The sequence below is a fragment of the Lonchura striata genome, chromosome 1, assembly GCF_050655825.1.
Source record: "Lonchura striata isolate lonStrDom1 chromosome 1, ASM5065582v1, whole genome shotgun sequence".
Lineage (NCBI taxonomy): Eukaryota > Metazoa > Chordata > Aves > Passeriformes > Estrildidae > Lonchura > Lonchura striata.
In genome coordinates, this window is record NC_140703.1 from 99726103 (window position 1) to 99746457 (window position 20355).

At 39.5% G+C, this 20355-nt stretch overlaps 1 protein-coding gene across 8 annotated transcripts in view; it reads right to left on the reverse strand.

The window, feature by feature from the left end:
• ARHGAP6 (Rho GTPase activating protein 6) overlaps positions 1-20355 on the reverse strand; it is a 308982-nt gene that overhangs the window by 136224 nt on the left and 152403 nt on the right. For 5 of the 8 annotated variants that reach the window (XM_085584606.1, XM_085584597.1, XM_085584582.1 and 2 more), the window contains exon 1: positions 1-20157. This exon is cut by the window's left edge. The exons of the other annotated variants lie outside the window; for them this stretch is intronic. The gene's annotated coding sequence lies outside the window, so the exon portion shown is untranslated. Of the gene's footprint in view, positions 20158-20355 lie in introns of those variants that run through there. 8 annotated transcript variants of the gene reach the window in all.

Genomic DNA, 20355 nt, shown 5'->3' on the forward strand with positions numbered 1-20355 from the left:
CAGCTTGGCTAAGTCAAGGCCATTCCAGAGAGGTTTCACAGATCAAAAGATGCATTAAGGGATTTGATTTACAGGAATTATTTTAACATTTTATCTAAGTGATTCTGCATTAAACGCATTCTAATACCCAAATTAATACAGTTTAGAATAGGAAAAAGAAAAGATTGCTCTGTCAGCTTGCAGAGCCAAGCACCTCCTGACCATCAACCCAATATACATTTCATAATAAAACCACGCATTGGACAGGGCATTAAATGTTAAAATGCAGTAATGTAGGAGTAGTGAAGCACAGTGCCTGGTGGGTGGGAGGAAAGTTAGGTGGAGTGCCCAATTTAATCACAACAGCTCCATGTGGGAAAAGACAGAAATGTAAGGCACACAGGAAAGAATGGAGTTGTCCCAAAGCAGCAATCCCATTTCTCACTTTGTTTGAAGGCTCACAGGATTTACCTTCTACATAATAACTGTAACCTAAGGAAGCACACTGAAAAAATGACAAGCAAATTAGTATTCCACCACTTGGATCTGATTAGCAAAAAAAAAGCCTCCATCCTTCACTGCAGTCTTTAGTAATTCATGGAAGCCAATAACTGAGTGCTTGTATAACACTCATCAGATGCTTCTTTGATTCCCTAGCTCAGCTAGGTTTGTACAACAGACACAAACCACACACTCCCCAGCCACTTGAAACAATTTGAAGGTAAAGAAGCCCAGAGGTGCATCAAACCTCTAGCTAAGTTTCACACAGCTCTGCATTTCTGCTGCTGTTTCTGGTTTCCACTTTATTCCAATACTCCTGCCATTCTTTAATGATTTACATAGCACCTATATCCATAACCATCAGCCATCCTTCCCATATAGCCTTAAAAGGATTTGTTTAGATTTGCAGGGGGAGGGGGAGGGGAGGAAAGGGGGTTTCTTCTGACTGAACTATGTCAAGGTTTTTGGAAGCCAGCAAATCCTGGCCTCCTGACCCATTTTTAAATAGCAAATTATCAAAACAGTCCTCACACTGTTTCTCACTAAAATCACTTTCATGATTCTACTCATAGTGAGAGATAGAAATCTGCATTTTGGTGACAAACAGAATGTGAAGCATTCTATAATTTTCACTTTAAAAGGATGCAAGAATCGCTGGCTCCTCACAAACTTGACATACTCAGCACACACACAAAAATTTAAACAAGTCCTTTTAAGGCTGCATAGCTTCTGTCTTAAAAAAAAAAAAAAAACAACCCTCACATATTTGTTGGACTGGGTTGCTAGCACTTCCCAGGGCTCTTCTCCATCCCTTTATGAGAATCAAACTGTGCCCTGTCCCCAGACACATGGGGGCAATCCCACCATCTCATTCCTCACCAGTGGGAGGCCAAGGATGGCCAAGAAAAATTTCTGTCACCCGGCAGAAACCTTAGAATAAAAAATAAAATATAAGAATAATTTTAAATTACACTAAAAATGGCAAAACAAAAAAAAAAGGAATTGGATTAACTGAAACTATGCTTTTCTGCCTCAGTGAAACTGAAGCTCAATCTTAATTTTCCTAATGCTCTTGATTACTGATCTTTGCCAGCTTCACTTCTGCATTTCCTGTCTTTGTGATATTTATGTACTTTAAAACCCAAAAGACCAATTGGTATATAGGATCTGTCCCCATCATAAGTATATTCCATAATAAAAAATTCCAGAGATGAAAATATCTTCTAACTTTTTCAGTTTTCATGTCTTCCCGCACATTTTGTCTCCATGGCTACTCAGAGTTCTACTTTTTGTTTATTCCATGTGGAATATGAGCCTTCGAACAGATACGTACAACACTAGTAGTCCTTACACACAAAAACCACCACAAATTCCTCAATACATTTTTTTTTTTAATATAAAATACTTGGGTTCTATGAAAATCAATATTTCTTGGGGACCCCACAAGTCCTGGGCAGAAGTATTTCCTATTTCAGTCAACATTCTTTATGAGAGGATGTGACAAGGGAGAGGTGAACAGCAGCTGACCAAGAGGCCATTCAAGAAACACCCTGCTTCTATGGAATAACCTCCTAATTGCCAACCTGAGTTTATTTATGCCTACTTTATGATTCATAGCTGCACTTTCATGGAAAAAATTCTTTCCTTTCTGTTTATTCCCTTCATGTATCACTGACAATAGTCACACCCTTCTCATCTTCCCTTTCACTACACTAAGCAACATTATTCTCCTTCAGTCCTCAAGATGAGAATACCTCTTTTACTTAATTGTTTTCACACAATTTCTCCAGACAATAATTCATCTTTCTTGAACACATGGCACTGGAAATGTATTCATATTCCCAGTGAAACTGTATCAGTGCTCTTTGCAATGCTAGAAACACTTCTCTTTCTCTCCCAGAAATCTAACACCAAATACAAGGCTTGTGGTTAGAAAAGGAAAAGAAAAAGAATATCATACTTTTCAGAAATGCAACAACTATTAAGGACAACCATCAAATTATTCTGCACTGACTATGGTAAAATTATGCTTCATTTTACTTTCCCATTCATCATTATTCTTTATTTTTAATGACTTCTTTGTTCTAAAGTCTTCCTCACAACAAATGGCAGAATAATCAATCTGTTGGCACTCAACTCAGAGTATTGCTTCTTTTTAAGAGGTAAAAAATATATTTGTTTTTCTCCAGTCATATGTGAGAAGCTCTGGAAGGACTGAGCTATCAAAAATGCTTGAGATAGATTTGAAGGTTTATGTGTCAGCCCCTACAATATTTTGAGCTGATGTCTAATGACACAGCCAACACAAACCTTGTAGAGAAAGTAACATATTCTACAACACTGAATATAGCTAGGGAGAAGACCTTGTGCCATTATTACTGTCATCTAGGGATGGATACCATATGGTTCCCAGGATCCAGGAAGATCAGACACTTGGGTTTTAGTCTTAAAACAGATATTCTATTTTTCAGGCCCTCGTTTACACAAATAACCTTGGCTTTAATAAAGCACCTCCAACATTACCACTCTATTGAGAGCGGACATAGAAAATATCTCCTTTTGAGATAATTTCTGTATTATTTTTAAGAGATACTACTTATTCAATGCATCATGGCTTCATTTCAGTCCCTGATTCTGAATGAAGGACCTCTTTTATTTGAATCAGCTTCCTCTCAAAGAACTCAGCTTGACCTTTTACAATTTGCACAGAAGCTTTTAGCCTTCTGTATTTGCAGGATCTCTGCTTACCCTTTATTCAGAGGCAGTTACTATTGTCCATTTGCACTTCCAATAGAATGCTTTATGTGTGATTCTGGAAGCTTGAGGACTTTGTTTTCTGGCGGAAAAAAAAATTAACTGTCCCCTGATCTCTTCTATTTGGTTAATTAATTTCCTTAACTTTATTCCCTGCATTTGTTCAAATTCCATTTGAAATTGGTTGTCAGCATTTGTTCCAGAACTGTTTTCATAGTCAGCTCTTCCATAAGGTCATTCCTACATACCAAAGCCAAGCCTGAAATGGAGTGATCTTTTCATTCAGTAACTATTAGGAGAAGAAATATGTTGACTACTACATCCAGAAATATCCTTCCTATCATTATTAATAGCATCTTCTCCAAGGACTAAAAGTTTCCCATAGATAAGGATCTCCCAGTAGTATTTCCTTCTCTAGCAATGTTGACTTCTACACAAAAGCTGAGCTTGGCATCTAGAGCAGACCCCTAATACCACCTCACACCTGCCCAGATAAGGTAAAGCAGGACAAGATCAGGGACCTGTGCACTTCTCCATCCCATCAACCAGGAGGCCTTCCAGGCAACCAGCAACTGGGATAACCTTCTTATCACCCCCTGGCCATTCTGCCACTGTGTGAACAGACTGGGAAGCACAACTAACATTGTGGCTTATTTCATAAAAAATTCACACAGAATTCATTTTTGAAGTAATCCAAATGACAGAAAAATGTAAAAATTCATAAACTTTGCCATGGTTTTTAAAAATTCTTAAGTTTGTGGATCCCTTCTATTTAAAAATGTGAGAGAAATAGCCAGTTTGACCTAACAAAATATTTTTATCGTTATTAGACATATGTTTACAGACAGACAAGTTTGAAGACAATTTATTCTTAATTTGGCATTTCAGAAGCACCTCTCACCTTTGTAGTGTAACAAAGCTTGAAGTACTTCAGTACAGTTGTATTTATTAACACTTTGCATGAGTCACCACTTCCAAATGCCTTTTGCAGTCCTTAAAATCATACTGGCATATATTTCCTTTTAACATTTTGCTAAGTGCTACTAAAACTTTACAGCCATGGGAAAAAAAATTATGTAGGAGAGAGCTGGCACACTTAGACTTGAAACAATGAGCCATACACAGATCTGCTCATTCTTTGCCCCATTCAGATTCACAACAAGCAAAAAAACACCTTTACTTAATGTAATGTCATCCATAAAATTTTGCAAGTATGAATTACATTTTTTCCCAGAAAATGCAATATATCCCTGGTAAGCTTGCACAAAGGGCCACTGCTTAGCTCAAGATAATGATCCTGAATCCCAAGAGTAGCCATGTAAGAGGGGAAAAAAACCAATATGAATTTTAAAAACATATATTTAATTTTAAAAATAAATAGGTTCACATAAGATTCTCTTTAAAGAATATGTACTGGTCTGACTTCTTAGTCTTGCGCTTTCTCTTTTCAAGAATAGCATCACTGAAATGAATTAGTTAGGAAGGCGACTAAAAATGTTCACTTTTCTTTTAAGTTGGTGAGGTCATCTTTGTGAAGCACCTGTATAAGCTCCAGGCAGACGTGTGTTTTTCCCATTGACAATGTATCTGTAACCACTGATAGTGAAATGTAAAAGTCAGAGGTTTCCTCAAAATTAAGTTATCCATACAAAAAGGAGTTACTGCCACAGAGTAGTGGTGCAAACACAAGGAACCTGTTCATATGAGCAGAAGGTTTGCCCATGGAAATGAACTTTTGCTTCACTTGCTGTGGTTTGATGTGGCAGAGACACACCTAGGAGCTTCCTCCACAGTTGCTACTCCAAGTGCCAGGAGTTTTTATACCCCCTGGGCCAAGCCACAGATCCTGACAGAAGCCAGGGGCTGCAGCAGCTGCCAGGGATCAGTGCTTGCTTGGGCTGTGGGCTGGCTGCCAGACTCAACAGCAGCAGGGCCACCTTGTCTATGCCTTTCTCTCTCCCCTCAGTACTTGGTAATTTCTCTTCCTTTTGTCCCCCGTTATCTTCAGTTTGTTGTCTCCCAACTACACCTCTCCCTTTTGTGTCCCCAAAACTGAGCACCATTAACAAACACACTTCAAGAGAAGCTCCAGCAGAATGAGAAAGATGAGGTAGGTCCTTGGCTTCCCTCTTCTCCTCCACCTGCAGAAGCAGCAGGTCTCAGTCTCTGAGAGGATGATTCTTCCTAACTAAGGAAGTGCAGAATAAAGTTGATTAAGGCAACTATTTAAAAGATGGGAAACAAAAAGAAAAAAGCAAAGCCATCAGCTGAAAAGGTTGCCAAGAGCAGCATTCATCTCAATGAAGAACACTGCAGCATTGATGTCAGCTGCTAAGCTTGGGCTCCATTTATAGTTGGGGTGAAGAAGGGATCATGACAGAGGACATTTTCCCTTTGACTTCAGGCCATGAAACGAGCTCCTGTCACTCTGCTCTCGCATTTTTTCCCTACTGTGTGTGAAGTCCATCCCTGAAGAAGGCAACAAACACAGAGGACAGTTTCTAGGCAGAGACACAGAATAAGAGTGTCCCTCACAGCAGAGCCAGCATCCCTTCCACAGGCAAAACAAAATCAAGGAAGAAAAACTTAGCTAATTAAGAAGACAGCAAAAGCACAGTTTCAGCTAAAAGCTCATATATTTATGTTGCCCCAAGAATAAATTATATAAAGTTGGTCACAGGGCTCTGGAAGAGCTCTTCAGCAGAAGCAGTGAACTGAAAAAACCATCCATCTTCTGAGACACAGACCCTGCAGTGTTCATCTAAGAGGTCACACACTGCTGTGTGCAACAGAAAGAGGCAGGGATACACAGCTCAGAAGGTCCCCCATGTCTTACATTTTGAGATACTGGCCAAGGTGAATTCTGCTAACTTCTCAAGTATCTTCCTTCCCAAGAAATCACTTTCCAGTTTCAAGCAATTCTGAAGAGTTACAGGCTCAAAGACTGATTTTCTCATAAGAAGTAACAATAACGCAGAACAAATATGCTTCTTTGAAACTTTCAAGAAAAGGATCATTCCCCTAATTTGCCAGAGGTGTAAGTAATAATTGCACTAGCATGTTTCCAGAGTGCTTTTTATCTCTTTGCTACTGCCATTCTCTTTGAAGAAGCAGCAGATTCTTGGGAGAACAATAATTAATAGAGTCAGTCTAGAGATAAATTTCCTCCAGTCCCTCTGCAGTGCTAAATTGCATGAGTTGTCAGGAAACAGAATAAAGCGGACAATATAATAAAAACAACATAAATCTACTACAAATGGGAGGAAGATGTGTACCAAAGCAATGGGGCGTATGCACATGTTTAAGAGAGCTCCACAGAATCTGCTATTTCCTTGTCTTTTTTTTCCCCCATTTTCCTTGATGCTCAAACCTACAGAGATTTACTAAGACTAGAAGTACATATTTCAGAGGTCATTCGGGAAGTAATTTAAATACATTTAAGATTACATACATGTAAACCTATGGAAAGTGTGAACAGGGAGACTATCCAACACTCCTGACACAAATGTAAGAAATCCATCACTAAGAGGCAGGCTTGTCCCACACCACCTCCAGAATAAGGCTAAATGGCAGACACAGGTTTGCTCCTGAAGTACAGAAAACAAAGATAAGCATCAAAAGAAGGCGCCAGAAAGCAGGCTGTCAAAACTAATAAAGGACCTCAGAAACTTCTGGATGAATTATTTTTATGCCTCAGATCCAGCCTATGTGCTGTAGAAGAGGCACCCTCCTGCAAGCACAGTTACAAGTCAAAGTGCAGCAGTGTAATTCCTGCAAGTTCACCTCTTCTTTCCTAATGCACATATCTAGGCCCTTATCTTTTTTTCCAAGTTGGAATATTGTTCATTTCTGTAACGAATGCAAATACTTCTGCTGCTGTCAAAACAGCAACTTTTTTCTTCTTTATTTTTCTTTTATGAAAGTTAGCACTTTAAACAGAACATTTTTAAGGAAAAGGAATTCTGAGAAGTAATTGTAAAAAATGCAAGGTGAGGTTTCAATAATACCAACATTGAAAATACCACAACAGTCCATACTCACAACCTGGCATTAGAACAGCAAATCTAAGCTTGCATCAGAACTCAGCACGCTGCTGTCAGTTTTACAAAATACAAGAAATGACTGGACGTTTTTAAATGGATAGCTGAACTTAGTTTTGGCAAGGTGACTTAAGCATCTTCTAGCAAGTGTGAAGAAGCTTTGTGGCAACCTCAGGAGTGCAAGCAGCAAGCCTTGCTCGCTCCTCCCATGTGGTGGCCATTGATACGGATGGCTTTTGTTAAAAACCAACTGTGATGTGGTGATTGGGTAATCCTGTGGATAATCTGAAGCAAATACTTCCAGCAGAGAATACAAGAACAGTATAAAATACTATAGGCAACTAATACATTGTAATACACATTCAAAGGATAAAAAGCAGACAAGCTTGTGATTATAAAGATCTTTTTTCCCCCAAAGAAACATCTTTTGAGCATTACCCCTTGCTAATTGTTTGGCTTTCATTTACATGGGTATGTCAGCAGGCTGTTTACATGGATGTGTAATTCAGCCTCAGAGCTGCTCTTCAGTGATGCTGATGCCTCAGTGAGCAAACAAAAGCTGCAGCTGAAGTCTGGGGGAGCTATCAACCCCCAAGAGTAATGAAAACCAAGACATTGGTAAGTAGTTGACAAGACTCAGGTCACAAGGGTATTTTTTCAGCCCACAGTTTCTACACAAGGAATTCTTTAAAAGTGCTGCTCACACAGAGCACGCCCCGAACGCCGGTGTACGGCGGCCAAAGGGGCAGCGATCTCACAGCAGCCGCCTGCTGCCAGCAGCAATGGAGCTCAGCAAGACATCCAGCTACACCATCAGCAGGACTGGATCTACAATGCCCACCCGAACACCACGTTACTTCTCTTGTTTGAAACAAATGTGAACACTTCTGTAGCTCTGAGCAGGTCCGGACAGTCCAGATCTTCAGTCTTCATTATGTTTGCTTTTTTGTAAGCATCACTGAGGCTGAAAGCGCCTCTCATAAGGCTGGGACCATCTGAACTGTCTGTGGCTTAACATAGACAAAAAGGGCCCCCAAATGCAATGAATCTCCATCATATCACTTAGAGTTAAATCTGTGTCTAAATACCTAAATACACACTGTTATGAGTCAGAGTATTTATTGTTGCCTTGCTCCAATCACCCTGTAAAAGTTGCATTCAAGCTTGCTTTAAAAAAGATCCACAAAGATAGCTAGAGGCCAGTTTAGGCAAAATAACAAGACATGAATTCCTCATGATAACTCATCCCAGAATAAATGTGACCTCCCTTTTTCCCCCTTGATTTTGCATTCTTAATAGATAAATAGAAATTCTACTATTCTACTGAGTTCACAGAAAACCGAGTAGTATCACCGTTACTGCGAAAAAAAGCTTCATGGGAGAAAACAGCAAGATGAATCACCAAGAACATAACAAGGTTATTTGTGAAAACCAAGGAAATACGCACACACTATTACACATTATTATTTCTAAATGCACCAAAATGCAGTAAGCACTTTACAGAACAAGCTATGTACAAACTCTGCTCTTGTCAGTTTATAAATCTGGCTTCATGAACACTGAAAAATCCTCACCCCTTGTCAAGCAGCCTTGTGACTGCTGGGATTTTCAGAAGCAATGACTGAAATTTGCTCTCCATTTTGAAGTTTTACACCAGACCTCGAGAGTAGAGCAGCACTGTTTCAGAAAACTTCAGTAATATATACTGTAAGGAAAATAATCGTCCATGTAAAATGAAACCTTATCTTAGTCTGGCCTTGCATCCTTAGGAGAGGAGCAGTGTTAGACAAGAGATCAAACCTACAAGTATCTCAAACACACAAGAACTACACACACAATGCCATGACACTCTATACAAGACAAGGGGAAAAACAGAGTCATTTTAACATCTATCTTCTACATCTTTGCAGCTGAAGGTCTTCATTTGAATTTGAAGGGTTCAAACCAAAGCCCTTGCAAAATTAAAAGAAATATAATTAACAAATAGCAACAGCATGAAGATCAGAGCTCTAACAACCCTATCTTAGGAAAATATACATTACCAAATTACACACATAACTTGGGAGAAGAGAAAAACCTTGCAATTTCCTGTGACTTTTGGTGAAAGGCACACTCTAATCTGCAAAACCTCACACATTTAAGTAAATAGCTATTAATAGCCAATGTATGGTGTTTATTTTAGCACAAAAAGATATTGAAAGTTGATCAAAAAGTGTAAATATTCCAACAGAAATCATACAGAATAAGTTAGGCTGATAAATGTGCTCTGCACAGCATTTTCATTAAAAATTGTTGTGCATGATCTATAGAGCATCTGTATTTCATGATGGTTCATTTTCTCACTTTCCTGCAAGAGAAAGAATTTAAGAGAACTTTAAAATAAGCAATAGATAAAAAACCATCATCAGAAACATGATAGTAAAGGAAAGGAATTCAAGAATACTTCTTCAGCTGAAATTTCAGGCATGAATTCTACATAAAGGGCAAGTGATTTAAACAACTAATACAAAATATAGTAAGTTGTAAGTAAACTCTGCTTAATATTACACACTAGCTAAAGGAACAGAGACTATTTGCAGGGATAGATAATAATTGTAATGACTTCCTGGCAATAATATTTCTTGTCAAACAGTTTGAGGTTATGCTCAAGAGAGAGGAAAAAAAAAAAAACCAAAAAAACAGCAGTTTCCTACTAGTCAGATTTCCTCCCTGTGCACATTTTATTTACTTTTTATTTAAGGTATGGCAGAAACACTGTCCCCTTCACCTTTTTCAGTCTTACTGAGAGAAAAGTTGGAACAGCATAGAATCATTTTGCTGCACCACAACAATTACTGGGTATAGGAGAAAGAAAAAATGCCACAACCCTATGTCTCAGCTGGCCAGATGAACAGGGCCAGCTCCTAGTAAAGACATCTTATCAAATTCAGCTGTACAGACTTCAATGTTGCTAAAAGACAGTAAATTTGACAATCAGCCAAGAAATTTTTTCCCAGCACTTCACGAAGATGACTAGTTTAAGGGCACAGAAATAGTTCTTGCTTACCTGAGTTTGAGAAAGCCTGCACCAACACAAATACATAATGAGATGACTGTACATGGATGATGGAAATGCAGAAAGGAAAAATGATACAAATTGGTGTGACACACAGCATTGAAACAATTAAAGTCATACCACTGTAGCAAGGGACACAGTCTTGACTCAAGTTCAGCCTGACTAGTAGGCACTATGGCAATTTTAACTTATGGCCAGAAATGCTGTTCTAATACTGAAGGATTTAAATAATCTCCTGCCATTGTATATACTCTGAAAGTAAAATACATAATTCAGCATCACTGACAACAAACTATCCAAAATCATGCAGAAAGACTCAGTAACTGGAGACTCCCAAATCTTTCATATAAAGACATGCTTTCAAGAATACAATGCTATCAGAAAATAAGAATTTGCAAGGTCTACTTCCAAAGTCAATGAACCTGTAGCGGGACAACTATTGTTCATTAGAGAACTCACAGCAAGGAGAATTTCTCCCCAAAAAAAAAAAATAGCCAGAATGGAAATCATCAGCTGATCAGCATCCAAAAAGTAAAAGAGCATCTCTTCTGTAAATAAATATAAGCAACTCTTTTTGTTACAATAAAGTAACAAAAACATTTGACAGAGTAATGTACAATGTACAGAGGACTGCACAATTTGCTCTTTTGTCTCCTGTTTTTCTGACAGAGGTTAATTCTGCCCTCTTGCAACATTTTTATCATATTAAATTCCTAAAATTTAGGAATTCAACATTGCTTCACATGGGCTGTGCATTCATGCATGGAAAATCTTGACTAAAATGCAGATACATTCTGGAAGAAGACAGGTAAGGGGTAATAATGCTCAAAAATTTGAATTTAATTAGTCCATTCTTCTGTGGCCTTAGAATGAATTTCAGATTGACATCAATCTAAATCAGACCCTGTGAATACATTTCAGGGTAAGACATGCAAAAATAAAAAGGAAATTTAAAAACCACAAGTATTTATAGAGAAATTCATATTATCAGTCCTCAGTAACTCTGAAAACAAAGCTCATCAATAGCAACTTAATTTCTTCCATCTACAATGCCCAACTGTGGGCTCACTCAGCCACAAGAAAACACAGCAGCCCAGAACAATGCACCAGCAAGATCCTTGCCCAGGAAATAAAATTGTGTGCCCTGAGTCACAACTGAGCAGGGGTTCACTTTCTGCTGAGGAAGGACTGTGAACTGCCTCTGGAAACCCAGTGGCTTTAAATCCAAAACTACCAGGTCATGCTGAGAGCCAGATTGACTCATGCACTCATGTGACATTGTAGTTTTTACTCCTGGCAAACTTAAGCTTATGTCCATCACGTACAACTGGAAGTGAGCAGAGCAATTCTCAGCTGCTCACAGTTCGTGTCACAGCTGGCAGTCATCTCCCCTGTTCCTCCAGCAGGCAGCTCAGGTAATTCAGCTTTTGAGGTTACAGGTCAGCAGCTCCCCTGCTCCTGAGCTAAACAGAGGTGTTAGAATGTGCTGCCTGTCACCCAGGTAATGCTGAGAGCTAGGCACATGCATCTCTCCAGTGAAAACCCACCACTGAGATATGAACCTGAGCTCAAGACCTGAGCATGTCGCATCTCTCACCGCAGGGGCAGCCCCCCGAGACTCACATGTGCTTCTCATGGGTTGAAACAAAACCCCCTGGTCATCGCTGCTGCCTCTATTTGCACAAGACGCTTCAGACACCACAAGAAGAGATTCAGCAGCTACAACTCTCAAAGACATGCACCCTCCAGTTAAAAGCCAAGCACTTCCCCTCCTGCCACCTGTTCCTACCATTTGTCCAGATATGCTCAAAGACAGAACAGGCTGTGAACTCGACAACTAAAGCATTCATAAAGGAGACCACAGAAACACACATCTGGAAGAGGGAGCAACCAGCTAATCAGGGGGTTCCTCAATTACTCATAGAGATCTCTACGTGCAAACAAGAAAACCCCTCTGACATTCTACCACAAGCATACTCTGCAGTAAAATAAATCACTCGTTTTTATTTAAGACAACTTTCATAGAAATTGGGAATATTTCCAACACTCAATATGTGCAGCTACGAAAATCTAACATTGAAAGGGATACATAATAACAGTATGCAAATATTAATGACAGCCTTCATTGATACAGAACAAGAACAATTTACCACAGAAGAAAAAAAATAAACATGTAAGGCCACAGTACCAGTTAAAGGATGTTTTATCCAGAGGGTCACTGGAATGTGAAACAATTTGCCAAGGGAAACGGAGGGTGTGGCCTCTGCACAAAGCTGGACTCCACATCTGTTTCACGATCTGGGACACATTTCAGCAAGAACAGGACCAGGCTGCAAATACCTATGGTTTTCTTCCAGCACAATTTGTTTATGGTTTGCTTTGGTTTTCATACAGATAGCTCCACATACTGTGCTCATTCAAAACCCCCACCTGGAAAGCAGAAATACATTTCCAAGTTTTTAAGCAAGCTTAATCAAACAATGATCTTCAGATTCTTTTCCACAGCTTGTGTTTAAACAAAGTGCTTTGCAAGCCTCAGGATCTTTATTAATAGGACCAGACTGGAAAAAATACAGTAATCATACAAATGAGAATTTCAGATAGCAAGGATACTGGATCCATATGCCAAGTCACATATAGATGAGCTTAACAGGACCTTTTACAAACTAACAGGAAAAAGGGAAAAAATAGTCATCATTAAACACCATTTAATTTAGGTCTGACACCCCAAACAACACAACCACGTTTGTAAATATATAAAACTTTGCAAGTATCATACCTTTATCAACATCAAAATAAAACAACAGCAAGTTTCAGGAGATAAGACACTTAGCCCAAAGTCTGGGTGCTACAGGTATACTTAGTTATACAAAATGCTTGATTTCAAAGCAATTTATCTCCAGTAAACAAAAACAGTCAAGACTAGCTCTATTCTACTATAATTACATAGAACTGTAGTAGTTATAAAATCATAGGATTGTCTGTCTTCATGGAAGCACAGCAAAAGTGACCGATAATAAGATTCATATAAACTGATGCACAAAAGTATGACATATTATTTTGAAGTAAACAATTAAATTGTATGATGAAATTTCAACAACTTCCAGTATAATCTGCACAGCTTCAATCACCTGTTTCAAAAATGTAAAGCATCCAAGTATGAAATAACAGCTGACTGTCCTGCAGGTAGTTAAGATCAGCACTTATTCTGCCTGCATACTTGAGGGCACCACAGCCTGAAAAACCCAAACTTTATGTAGGTTGCCCTTAGCAACTGAACACTAAATACAGTCTATTTAAGTACTGCTGTAACATTCAATTTTCCATCAGCATATCATAACATTTTTTGATTTAGTACAGAATATATTCAGAAAATCCTTTTAAATGTGAGCTATCAATAACACTTAGATAGTAAGCATTAGAAAGAAAAAACATTACTTACTTTCCTTTTTGAGTCAGCCATGCCTGATAAGATCCAGGTATCTCCCAAGGGAGCACTAAGATCTGACACCCTTTTAGAGAAACTTAATGTGAACCATGTGGATTTGTCAGCCAAGGCATGCTACAGAAAGCCTGTCAGATTCTTTTTGTAAGCAGTACAATGCATGCAGACCTCCTTTATTCCCTAGACGAGTAAAAGCCATTTCACTCCATGAAGTGAAGTGTCTTTCTGTATTCTCAAATGTCATAGAAATGGAGCAGTAGTGTGGAATTTGAACTCTGAGTACATCTTTTCCAAGTCACTAAGAGTTCAGCTGTGTTTCTGCCGCAGGTAGAGGTATTCCATTAGAATAAGAGCAGCAAACACACCTTGCACAGAAATACTAGTGGCTGAACAACAGAGGTCCTTAGCAGACAAATTAAAGAAGTTCAAAAATCCCTGCTTACATGATGGCATGTAAAGCTGAGTATTCCTTAAGTGTCATTTTCATTTGAGATTTAAATTCTAAATATATATGAAATTTTGAAGAGCTGTAGCCAGCAAAACAACTTTACTATATATAATTCTACAGAAACAAATCTCCTAAGTAAGTAGATTTCCTTCCTCACGGTTCTACACAGACATTTGTGCATAAAAGGTAACCAATTTGCAACTGAAGATAAATACAAGTAGAAGCAACTATCTAAATATATCTGTGACCTCAACCATCTTCAATTTATTTCACTCTTCAGGCTGAAAGAAATGTGAAGACACACCTGCAAATTTCAAAAAGCTTCTGGAAAACAGAACTGAAATACAAACCATCAGCTGGTATGGGGAATATTGGCTAGCTGGAGCTCAACATTTTACTTCAGGGTAGTTCTGTATTCGCACCACCAACACACCTGAATAATCTCTAAAGGCTAGCATGTGTTTCCACACACAGGTTTTTTAGGAAGAGAAGTATTTCCACAGGGGAAGAAAAAAATTTAAAAAGGACCAGAGAACAGCCTTGCTCAAAAATCACCAAAAAAGGACATAACAGAGACTGAAATCCTCATCTTGCACTTCATCTACACTAACCTTCATTCCTGGCACAGGTTGCTGATTTTAGCCACGCATGACCTTGCTGCTCAGGCAGACCTGAGCCCAAATCATCACCCTGAAGCTTTGCAAAGGACTAGTGCTGGCTGAGTCAATCTTCTCCTGGAGAAGAAGTATCAGCATAACCCTTCCTAGGGAAGCACAGCACCACATCTGAGCCTAATGGCTGTGTGTCCCTCTGAAGAGAAACACCTCTGAAGAAGATCCACTCACATGGGAGTTTTATTAAACAGCGCCTCTGCAAGTACTATTACAAGAACTGTAATTGCTCTGCAGGGACAGATTATGCTAGAGACAGACAGAGAAACTGAATAAAGGGAAGCTTTACCTCCTGCTGTCTATACACAGGGTGGCCACTTTCTCTGTACTTTAGGTCATTTGTATTCCTGCAGAGGATCTGGGAGCAGACTAATAAACCACATCAGTGTGGCTCTGCAGATAACCCAGCAAGTCCTGCCCAACTCAACCTGCATCTGCCCACAATCTTTCTCCTGCACATGAGAGGAAGAACAGTAATATCCACCTGTCAGTGAAGAGCTCCCAGAACACATGAGGTGTTCAACAGCTGTAAATAGAATCTGATCAGAATGGAAATCTACTTCCTAAGTTTTGAAACTCCTGGGACACACACAAACCCCTTGCTTCCTGGATTCCAGCTCTTTGGTGTTAACTCATAGCCACTTTGCACAGCAGATAAACAGCTGGACTCACTTCAAATTCCATCAATCCCAATCAAAGCTTGGTCTTGGTGTTCATACTGAGTGACAAAGAGAGCTCACTTCCTATATTTATACATGCTCTTTAGAGATTAGCAATGAAAGTACTTTCAAACATTGCAGAAGTGTAAGCATGAGTCACCAGTGTCACTGGGAATTTCACCCAAATGAAGAATGAAGCACTGGGCTCAATATTCTTCAGAAATCATATTCCTCCTTCCAAAAAATCCAATGTGCAAAAGGTGAGATAAATCCTTGACGAATAAAATTCAAGAATCAGATGCCAGAAATCTGATATTTAACTATTCCTCTACTGCTAATTGCCTCTTCTGTAGCTTGCTTATTTGGTGAATTTGATAGTTTTCTTCAAAATCTCCTAATTTGAAAACAACACCTACAGAGCAATTAAACTTACTGAACAAGTTAACTCTGCTTGTGAGTATTCAGGATAGGAGAAAATAAGCAGCTACCTTTTATGAAGTAGAGATGTTTAAGATTTTTTTAATTGGGTAGGAACTCACTCTCCAGCCCACAGTCTGTCCTTAACCTCACCAAACCTAAGTATAAAAATATATTATGATTGATCTGGATACACACTGGCCCAGCCTGGTCCTATGCTATTTCTTGCTGGCAAGACTGCCGGGAAGAGAGAGGAACTAGTCAAATGGTCGAGGTGAAGACAGCACACTTAACAGTCCAGTAGGATAAATTACTTGTAGGATTTCCTACAATTATGGTAACAAATGTGGTCTGCTTGTGGCATGCAAGTTTGTTGTTAAAATCCATTAGTGGCTGAAGGCTCAAGTCATAAGGCAATGTGTCCTGAAATCAGAAACGCAAGGAACTGTCTTTAAAAGTGGATTTTTGCAAAACACAAGCAATCTCACAGGAGGATGTCAGTGCTTGGGTCCTCCTCACAAGGAGATTTTTACCATTCCAGTTTAGTTTTACAGCATCACCACGAATCTCGCTACTCCACCTTGAATTATTCTAATATCTAATTCTTATGAGGTACAGTTAGCATTACTACAACTGTAGTATTATCCTATAATGTCTATTATCCTCTTTTTGCTCCCTCTGTGCTGCAGAAAGCAGGAGGTTTCCTAATGTCATAGTTTCCAGTGAAAACTGTTTCTGTTGTTTTCTCCATCCTTCTATGCAGACTCATGGACTTAAGACACTAAAGAGGGAGCAGCAAGTCTGCCTATCGCCCCAGCAAGGGGTCAGCTGGGCACAGGCTGAGAAAACACACAATACAATTCCCCAAACACTGCTGGAGGCTGGGAAAAAAATCCCTTCTTTTCTCAAGCTACTCTCCAATGTCTGAATTTGAGGTGACCTTGTTATCAGCAATAGATTCAGAAGCTTAAACCAACTCCAGGGACTCACATATCCCTTCCACTCTGGATGCCAGAACTCTCAATTTTTGGCCCCAAGAAAGTCTCATATCTTCTCCTCAAATGAATTCCCCAAGGTACCCCTCAAGTCATGGCAGCCACTTCCAAATCCCAGCTCCTCCCCATTTTCTCATGTGCCCTGGTGAAAGACAGGCAGAGTTTCCTCATCAGGGTAAAATGTCCTTTCCCTTGAGGGAAATCCTTTCTGGTAAATGTTTCAAGACAAAACAAGATAAAGGATATTACACTAAGATTAAAATGATCAAACCAGATCATTCTCCAAGCTTCCTGCTTTGAACCACTGAGGAACCAGTTGATTGGGCAACAGCTGAGGCTATTTTGAGTCTTTTTGTCACATGAAGAAAACTCTACATCTCAAGTAATCAATAGATCTCTCTGGTGTTTTAGCCAAAATACATGAAGCAGCTTTTTAGTTCCCCCATAAAGCTACTAAGATGGAATGGGAAAAAATAGAATTTAGCAACAAACAAACAAACAAACAAACAAAAAATCCCAAATCAGGAAGATGACCATCCCTTTTAATGAAACTATACAAAAACTGTTCCTGGAACATTTGGAGATTTTAGTATCAGTTACAAACACCATGATACCAAAAAGAGCTTTTAATTCAAAGTAATTCAGCCAGATGATTAATGAGCAGGTAAACTAATCCATGTCTAAAAATTAAAGGGTACAGTTTGGCCAGGCAGCATATATCAAGAATGAGATATTATTTACCTTTATGTAAGTTTTAATAAAAATGTCATCTAAACATATAAGAAAGGGAAAAGAGGCTTTGGACTAATGGAAATATATTAGGAGGGGGGGAATTGTTTCTGTGATCTAATGCAAGTATAACTGTCTCTCAATCGCCATTTTGGTTTGTTTTTCTTACACCTACTCCTTTAACAATATATTTTTATTCATTTTCAACTGGCTGGTTTCTTTTAATTTACTTTTCACGGAAAGCAAGGTTTCATATTAAAATTACTTCTTTGCGCAGTGGAGTTTTTAGGTAAGTCAACACCAATGCCAAGTTCAAAATGGAACTGTGACATAATTATCAATCATCCCACTCTCACTTAACACACACAGAAGATCAAATGTGCTATAGGTGATGTGATCATACCCACTGACATAACAGTCTTAAGCTATTAAGTCTGTGTTTGCATAAGCTATGCTTGCAAATACACTAGGAAGCCTTAGAATCACAGTGCCATCCCTGTTGATTTATGGCTACATTATTGTGTTGCACTGGCTATAGCACATTGCAGAGCTCAGGGGCTGATACAGCAGATGGAATGTCCAAATAACATGAATTTTCTAAGTTTAGCTGACTCTAACTTGGTCCTGAGGCTCAAATACCCTCCAAGCTGAGAAGCACCAGGAGAACATTCCCCAGTTCAGCATCACCTGAACAAATGCTCTGTTTCCCATGCTCTGACTACCCCAAGACATGAAGTAAAACAAACAACTGGGGAAGACTGGGAGACTTCCTTCAAAAGCACACTGCTGTTCAGAACAAAGATGCTAGTGCAGATGCTTCCTTTTATGAAAACCATGAAATTTTAATTACCAGTCCTGAAAATTGGAAGAGAAGCTCACCACAGAAATCACTATAATTTCTTCTGCCAATAAATTAATGGCTATTAAATGCTATAACACTGCATGATTTTTATTTCACAGTTATCAAAACAATCCAAGAACTTGATTTGTATTTACACCACGTCACTACTTAATGAGAATGGTACTTCGCTACATTTAAGCAGTCTCAATACAAGTAAGCTCTACAGTCTTAGCTCACCATCAAGTTAACACACTTTTCTTCTTATCTAGGTTTTTCACAGACTCCATGTTAAGCCTATGCATAGATTATGCACAGCATCCAGACTCCAATTCTCCAGACAAACCAGTGATATCAACTATAAATGTCATTCACCTCCCAGATATAACTATGTGTTGCTTCTTCATCACTGAAATATATCCTAAAATAGTAAAAAATACCATGAAGTTTCATTCTTAGGTGTGCAATTTCCCTTTTGCTACAGCAATCAAAGACCAGGGGTTTTGTCAAAGGGGTAATGGCCATCTGATATGGCTGGCCATCCTTTTTCCCTTGCATGCCTGCTATCCTGAATTCAATGCACTACCTGCTGCTGGCTCTGGGCAAAACAAGGACTGATACCCAACTGACAGAAACAATAATGTGTTTGCAACTGGTAGTTAATGGCAGACTGACAAGCACAATCACAGGAAGTAATAAAAGTTTCATGCTGCTAGCACGTGACGTGACTGGAAGTGGTCTCCACACATCGAAATACTCACAGCACCATTACCCTGTTGAAAGAAGTGGTTCCGATTTGTTTGATGTATGATAATTAGATTCCTGGTGAAATCACTATCACTACTCGCACACAGTACCAAAGGTATTTGTTTCTATGAACTAATTTAGCTGACTTACCATTACCTCTAAAAACTCTCATATTATTACAGCAGTTGAATGCACTAACACCTACAGTACAAAAATATGTATAGAGACAGACATTAAACCCTGCTGCCCAAAAACACCTAAGTAGTCTCTTCCAAATTCTTTACACAGGGTTTTAAAAATGAAAGAATGTATAAAAAGAAGTTTAATTTCATGTCCAACACTAAAGGAATCAAAGTGAAGCAAGTAAAAAAAAAAAAAAAAAAAAAACCAAAAAAAAAAACCGCACATCGCAGTGTATCCCGTAATTGATACACTTAAAATCCACCAACCCATCCCGTGCTCCCAGGAGCAGGGAGCAGTGAAGCAAGCCTGCCCCGACTGACAATTCCCACAACTTTAACAGCAGCAATAAAAGTATTCATCACTGACATGGGTGCAAAAGACAGCGGCACCAGCCCTCGCATGCAATAGCAATAACTCGTGCTGGAGTTTATTTATGACTTCAGGAGAGGAGGCAGCTGGCTGTTTTTACGCGGCTTTTTTTTTTTTTTTCCCTGCCGGAGCAAACGAGAAAATGCTCCTAATAAGGCTGATGGAAGTGCAGCGGCTTCTCAAGAGCACCAGCTCTCGTGAAGGAAATTAAATAAAGTATGGTGCTATTACGTGAACAGCCGCGGGAGCGGTGCCGGAACCGGCCCCCAGAGCCCCCCGGCTCATCCCCGCCCGCGGGCCCGGGGCTGCCGAGATCCCCCGGCGCCTTCCCGAGCCGGAGCGCCCCGCCGCCCGGGGAGCGGCTGCTCCGCCAGCGCTCCGGCCGGCTGCAGCCCGGCCGCCCCGGGCCGGCGCCGCATCGCCCTCTCCTTCATTAAATAAAAAGATATATATTTTTATGTCATCTCCAGCAAAGCGCGACACTCCCAGGTAGGGAAGCGGGGGAAAGCTCCAGCTCGGCGCCCT